Consider the following 7326-nt stretch of genomic DNA (forward strand, 5'->3'; position numbering starts at 1 on the left):
GCCCGGATTCGAGTGTGGAGCCTATTTCTTGTGTCCCCGGTCGTCATATTGCTGCAATAAAGCGGCGTAAAACCATACTCATTTACTGTGATTAACTGTTACCCAAATGGCGTAGATCGATGCTCATGATATCAATCACTAGATTGTCCAGACTCGATTATTGACAGATCGCCGTCATATTTCTAGAATATTGCTGAGTGCGGAGTTAAACAACAAACAAACAACATTTAACTGTTGTGATGTAACGGAAACGGGTTTCCTGTTGATAAGCTTCGTCAAGAAGCTAAGAGGGCGTCAAAAATGACGCTTCTATTCCGCTTTGACTACCGTGACGTAATTACATTACGTTATCACTGGTTTTACAATGTCCACAATGACATCGGAATGACAATAACATGTGTGTAGTGCCAAGGCATTGTTACACGGATTTCTATGAAACAAATCGTATTTAACAATATGATAGCATATTGGTATGACAAAGGACGAAACATAATTTATAATACACACCAATAATGTACCTACCCTATTTCACTGCAAGGGTTACCGTTATCCTTAACCGGAAACTTTATCCATACGGAGACGGGAATTGATGCTGACGTTCGACTACCAGACAACGAATTTCGTGTATCTTACAAATCTCATGATAACGAGATGGACAAAGAACCTTTATCACCGAATTAGTGAACGAGTCAATACACGATGCCACTTTCTGGCTGCATTATATTCAATCCACGATATGCAAAATAATCCCTCATTGTCCCGGTGATTCTCACGGCTGATGTGTCCATCAAATGAAAAGCGTAATGTTTCCTAAACATATCCGTTAACGTCCATGCATAATGTATGCCCGTTACAACAATACCAGCATGTAAAATGCAATGGCTGTTTTCTCTGTTCGTACGTGATAGGTGATCCTGTCATCCATGCTGCGACACTGACGGTGAAGGCCGCGTGAAATTACACATGCATCATTACAGAGTTCATGGTCGATAACGACAATACGCCTGGCGAAGGTCTTCATAGAGGTCAACTCCATGGCGTTAGTGGGCATGTGTGAGGCATATTCTCGGACAGAACATTGATAGGGGTACTGTCATTTATTGATTGGCTTGTTGCCATAGGCACTATCCCGGAAACCCACGGTATGGTAATTAATCGCATTTCAGAGAGAGCTTTCACTTGTAGTGTTATACACGAGGATTGATATTAATGTTTAAATGTAAATCGTCCATTTCGTTCGTTTAAAGCAAATTGTGCAAACGTATTTTTTTATCTTCTGTCTGTTTTACGCAATGATCCACCTTTTGATTAGAACAGAATTTGGTAGTCAATATAGTATTATGTTAGTATTCTAGTGGTTAAAGCGTTCGCTCGCCACTCGAAAGGCCCGGATTCGATTCCCCGCATGGAAACAAAGAAAGCGTGAAGCCGATTTCTTGTGTCCCCCGTCGTGATAGTGCTGGAATAAAGCGGCGTAAAACTATACTCACTCACTGATAATTAGCTGTTGTCATCGTATCCAAATGGCGTAGATCGATGACATCAGGATATTGTTTACAAATTGTATTTAATTATTATTGTTACATGCATATCAATATATATATATATATATATATATATATACATATATCAATATATATATATATATATATATATATATATATATATATATCCCTTCACATCAGCAGTGTGTATATTTTTTGCACAGTGTTTATCTTAATGTCAAGCTCCAATTGTAAATTGTTCATGTCATTTACGTAATATCACGTTTAACTGTAAATAGGGAGAAGACGGTAACAACTGTTCTCAAATCCCGTTGTCGTTATGGACACTATAATATATTTTAAACTGAAAGCGAAGAACGAATAATAAATTTATTTTGAAAAATTTCCTGGAACAATGGAAAACAAGGACAAATTATTTTCCCCATTATCATTTGGCCCCCATTATTCTCACGGCAGTAATACCGCAATCCGACTTAAGAGATATTTATGCAGGAATCCACTGTTGTATTGTTTGACGATGACAACTAAATCGATGGCATGCTGCTGGGTCTCCTGTAGCGGGTTTGTCAGCCTATACCCGTGCTCTCCAAAGTGATAAACGTCTAAGACCCGCATCGCTTCGAGCATTCCTCCAACATCAAGTTGACAAGCGATGATATAACTAGAATACTGTTAGAAGCGGCGTTAATCCAACTCACTCAATCGTGTAGCAGCTAAACAGCAAAAACATGTATATGTCTTCAACACTGTGAATGTGTCTTTTTACTGTATTCCATTGCCAAACTATATATGGGTTATGGGAAATGTTATGTCATTGTACGCTATCCGTATGCTTGTTATTCATCCGTAGAGTGATCGTTGGTTTGTGTAACGTTATGCACAGAAACACAATACAATACCTAACGGCAATCCTTCAATCAGTAATGAACATGTATGTACGTATGTGTCAGTGTGTCATATGCCCACAATTATGTGTCATCGGCCGGATATTAAATTAACTGTTCAGTTCCACGTTTATATTTTTACTGTACATGATATGTGATACTTAGGGACTGGTCATTTACTATAGGGGAGGGGTGTGTGGGGATGAGGCTGCGAATTTGGTCTTTGGACTGTGTCATGTTTTGCCGACACCCACCATTTTATATAACATTTTTTATGTCCCCCCACCCCCACCCCAAACCCCAATACATATAAAAAAAATCATGCCCCCTTCCCTTTAATAAACGAATAGTCGCTAAGTAATGTAGAACGTTTAAAAAATCAATAATTGAAAATTACCACTGTTTTATTTTTTCATGCCCTCCTCCAAGAATTATGAATATGGATTCTACTTCCTGTTACGGCCAAGTGACACTATTCATCACAGCGTATCGTACACAAGGCATAATCAATTAAAGGCCCGTATAATGCAATCTATATTCATTCCTCATATATGATATTTTAATATTTATTAACACTGAGAATTTAGAAATTGATAATCGGATCACGTTACACATGACATCGGCAGTATGTGTATAGGGCTCAATGTCAAACATGATAATGATAGATGTTTCAACATGTCGTTTTATAGGTACATTATATTATGTATTATATTAATAAGCAAATAGATACTGTTGATATCAGGGCGACATTTTGCTCCAATCCTTGTGTACACCGTTGTCCCATTTGTCACATCGTAAGAGTACATACTGAAGCAACCTCGAATATCAAAATAGGGCAATGTTGTCAATAAGGTTTGGAAACAAATGTACGAGCATGCATGTCACCCCGTTAAATTACCTAAAGTATCAGTCGCTTATTAACATATGTACATAAAACAAAATGTCCACAATTGGCCTGTTTCCAAAATAAATTTAAAATCACCCAGGAGAATTAATTACCAACGGCAATGATACAGGTGGCTATTATAAAGAAATATGTTTTCTGAAGGCAAATAAAATCATGGTCGATCGCACCATAAACATGTTAAGAACAATTTGATCCGCTAGAAAGACAGCTCTCGAAAAAAATTTAATTTGAAAAAAGTTCTTTTCAGGATTAAGTCAGAACATGTTTTATAGGATCATAAACCATTTTCAATACGTTAAACTGTTTAATAATTAACATGAACATAATACAGATAAATAACACGAACATTATACAAGCGCACTTAGCATGAGAGAGATCATACGGTGGAATACCAGCTAAGGTTTCTTTGGTCGTAGATATCAGTACGTCGCTATCCAATACATGTTTTTATATATTAATTTGCTATTTCTGTTGAAACATGTCATAATTCTGAGTTGTATGACACGCACCTTTATCTCAATTAGAAGACTTAGGTAGCCTTGTGATTTCAAAGTTCGTTCGTCACGCTAAAGGCTCGGCTTCGATTCCCAATGTGGGTACAATGTGTTCTCATTTCTTGTGTCATCTGCCGTTGTATTGCTGAAAGATTGCTAAAAGCGGCTTAAAACTCAACTCACAGACACACACTACTTAATAGCTTGACAGTTTTATGTTGGAAGATGGCTTGGTCTTCAGCACCCCATGCTTGTCGTCAGAGGCGACTAACGGGATCGGGTGGTCAGACTCGCTACCTTGGTTGATGCATGTCATCGTATCCAAATGGCGTAGATCGATGCTCATGATGGCAGTCACTGGACTGTCTGGTCCAGACTCGATTATTTACAGACCACCTTCATATAGCTGGAATATCGTGAGTGCTGCGTTAAAAACCACACAGAAGTAAGAAGGCCCGATATGCCGCATTTACCACCGTGAATTTGGTGAAAAACAAGGGCACGGGATGAGATGCTCACATGACAAGAAACTTAATCTTGGAACCTTGTGTGACGAAGGGACACAACTCTGCCGTCGCGACCACTGTCACAAATATGTCCCAGTGGTTTACATGGAAGGAAAATACACTATTGGAGGCAACTGATGAGACAAGTTGTTGTATTTGATATGCATGTTACATACAACGTCATGCTCCCGAATCGCCTATTAATCGACAATCACATTCCTAAAACGAAAGATTCAATATGACGTCGTGTCATGGATGAATGGACATGGTATTGTATCATTGCTAGTACTTTTTATGTACGTCAATGGCAATATCATGACGACTGGTGAAACATTCCCTACTTGGCAGGACAAACAAGTGGTCGATAGTGTGAGTAACAATCCAAGGCCTATTCATATACACCTGGACAAATTACAAATTGGACTACTATCACTCTATAAATCATTATTTGTATGTGGATCTGTGTCCTTCATACTTAATAGGGGCGATCGGGTAGCCCAGTGGTTAAAGCGTTCGCTCGTCACGCCGAAGACCCGGGTTCGATTCCCGACATGGGTACAATGTGTGAAGCCCATTTCTGGTGTCCCCCGCCGTGATATTGCTGGAACATTGCTTAAAGCGACGAACCATACTCACTCACTCACTCGTACTGAATAAAGTATTAATTGATACATGGAGTATAGTCACCCAGTGTTATGTTTTATCCATAACATCCATCTTAATGAGCTGCGACCACCCAAATACCCCACTTTAAAATTTGATCGTTTCTTTCGACAATCAATGTGAAACAAACTTACATGTATTTGGACAATGGTCAGTTGTCAGGGATGTTGTACTATTTAATGTAATCAATGGCGAGGAAGTTATTCCATTTAGATGCTTATTATCAGTTAACTTCCGGAATAGCAAAGATGGACGTCAAACGTGAAAGAAACTTGTGAAATATTCTGCGATTTTTATCGTGACACAGGTCTGGTCTATCACTGTGTGGAAAGTGTTGGATGCTTGTCAGACTATATAAGTGTAGCGGGCGCGTGGCTGTCTCATATCACACGTCATCTCACATTTCATCTGACATTACATCAAGACCAGCTGTAGTGTGAAGATCACTTATTACCCCTTACATCCGGGCAAGGCTATCTCGGAAGCTTGATCAAATTTGCTACGAGATGATTATCATTTTTGCCATTATCATTTCCAATGTTTTCACATTTTATACCGCCATTCAATATTGCACTACCACTCTATTGTGTACTGCCATTGTAATTGCTGTGCAGTAATTGTATTTGTAAACCAAGTTAATTTTGTAATACAATTGGTGATTGCATACCATTTGTTGTTTTCTTTGTTGGTTTCACACTAAATTCTTTTACGTGCAGATTTCTGGGTGAACATATTGTTTCAATTTGGGGATCAACTCGTCACAGAATACAATAATCAATAATAATAGTGACAAGTTATGTTCAGTGTACATGTATTACATATAGGGTTGACAAAACGTATACATGTGCCTTATTAGAATGGCAGAACAACAGCTGAGTCGCACGTGTTTTGGATATTTGATAAGCAACTTTGATGTAAGAGTGAGTGAGTTTGACGCCGCTTTTAACAGTACTCCACTTATATTACGGCTTGTCAGCTTAATGTGGGGGGGATGGCTGAAGTGATGCAGGTCTCAGACGTTTACCACTTCGGTGAAAACCACGGCAACGGGATGGTGCTGACAAACCTAGAAACATATTCTGGGCGAACCGGAATTCGAACCAACAATTTCAGGTTTCTGGCGTGTCCAAAGACGCAACTTTGCACAGCTAATTGCGGCGCCTTAGACGACTGGACCACCCGTGCCACATTGGTGTAAGAGAATAAATTCGATATAGCGGTGCAAGAGCTCGTAATAGTTTATGAAGATTGTTTTTTTGCACATAATGTTTCTTTTTCTGTATTATAGTTAATATTGTAAATGCTCAAAGGTGTAATATTGGAGTTGCTTCAGGCTTATTGTGCATGTCATTAAACTCATGTCGAACATATTAATAATGTACGTTTATTGATTATTATAATGTAATTAGATGTCTAACTCATCCTGTTTGCTAGTATTATAATTAAACCGAATATTAAATCAACACAAAAGAACAAAACAACGCAAAATGTTACAGTTAAATGATATAAAACGACACGGTTAGTTCACATGGACGATCTAATTAAGGTCACATTGCAGGATGCAGATTCTAAATACTAGTACATGTACCAGGTTGCATCTATTCATGTCTTGTGAGCTACCCTCAACAGTAACCTCCCTTGCATATGCGTTGTGCATATGTGATACCAATGATATTATTTCATTCACTGTTGATTAGCAGCGCGGAATGTTAAACGATTGTACACGTGCTGGCAAATTGCCGCTAATATATTGCTATAAGAAAGTGTTGGTTACTTCTCAAAACTGCCTGTCCCAAACGCCCTATCGCTGTCTTAGATGCATGATCCAAACGCACCTGGCAATATGACAATGGTACGTGCATGACCTGAGAATACACTGCCAGGTTTATGTTTAAGTTGGTTTGTGATGCCTGTGTGCATACACGTTCACTCACACATGGATAACGCATTCTGCTGCACATGAAACAGTGACGATATACTGTGTAAAGGAACCACGGGTTTGCGATCCGAGATAATTTTAACTGAAACATATTTTCATTTGTATTGATAGCAGGTTATTTTCAACCCTTTCAATAAATTTTATCGCCTTATACTTTTTTAAATATTCATATGGGATCATAAACATATGTGGTTCGATCATTCTATTCCCAGGGCAAGAAAATCATAAGGAACCATTTAATTAACATGTGTATTAACTTAATTATCAGCAATTGAAACAAACACAGAAAATGAATGAATGCAATACTTACTAATTACTGAATGAATATTGACGTATATCCAAGTTGTCACATATATCCCATCTCATGCGTCAGCTGTACTGGTAAGCAGAGTTCACACGGGTCAAACATCTGCACATATAAGAATGTC

General features: G+C 38.4%; 1 protein-coding gene across 1 annotated transcript in view; it reads right to left on the bottom strand.

Moving 5' to 3' along the window:
* The window catches only part of LOC124148590, a 55416-nt gene extending 48090 nt beyond the window's left edge, over window positions 1–7326 (bottom strand). The window contains exon 1 of the mRNA XM_046519753.2: window positions 7209–7326. The gene's annotated coding sequence lies outside the window, so the exon portion shown is untranslated. The remainder of the gene's footprint in view (window positions 1–7208) is intronic.

The sequence above is a fragment of the Haliotis rufescens genome, unplaced genomic scaffold, assembly GCF_023055435.1.
Source record: "Haliotis rufescens isolate VD_foot unplaced genomic scaffold, xgHalRufe1.0.p SCAF_9, whole genome shotgun sequence".
In the NCBI taxonomy this organism is placed as follows: domain Eukaryota; kingdom Metazoa; phylum Mollusca; class Gastropoda; order Lepetellida; family Haliotidae; genus Haliotis; species Haliotis rufescens.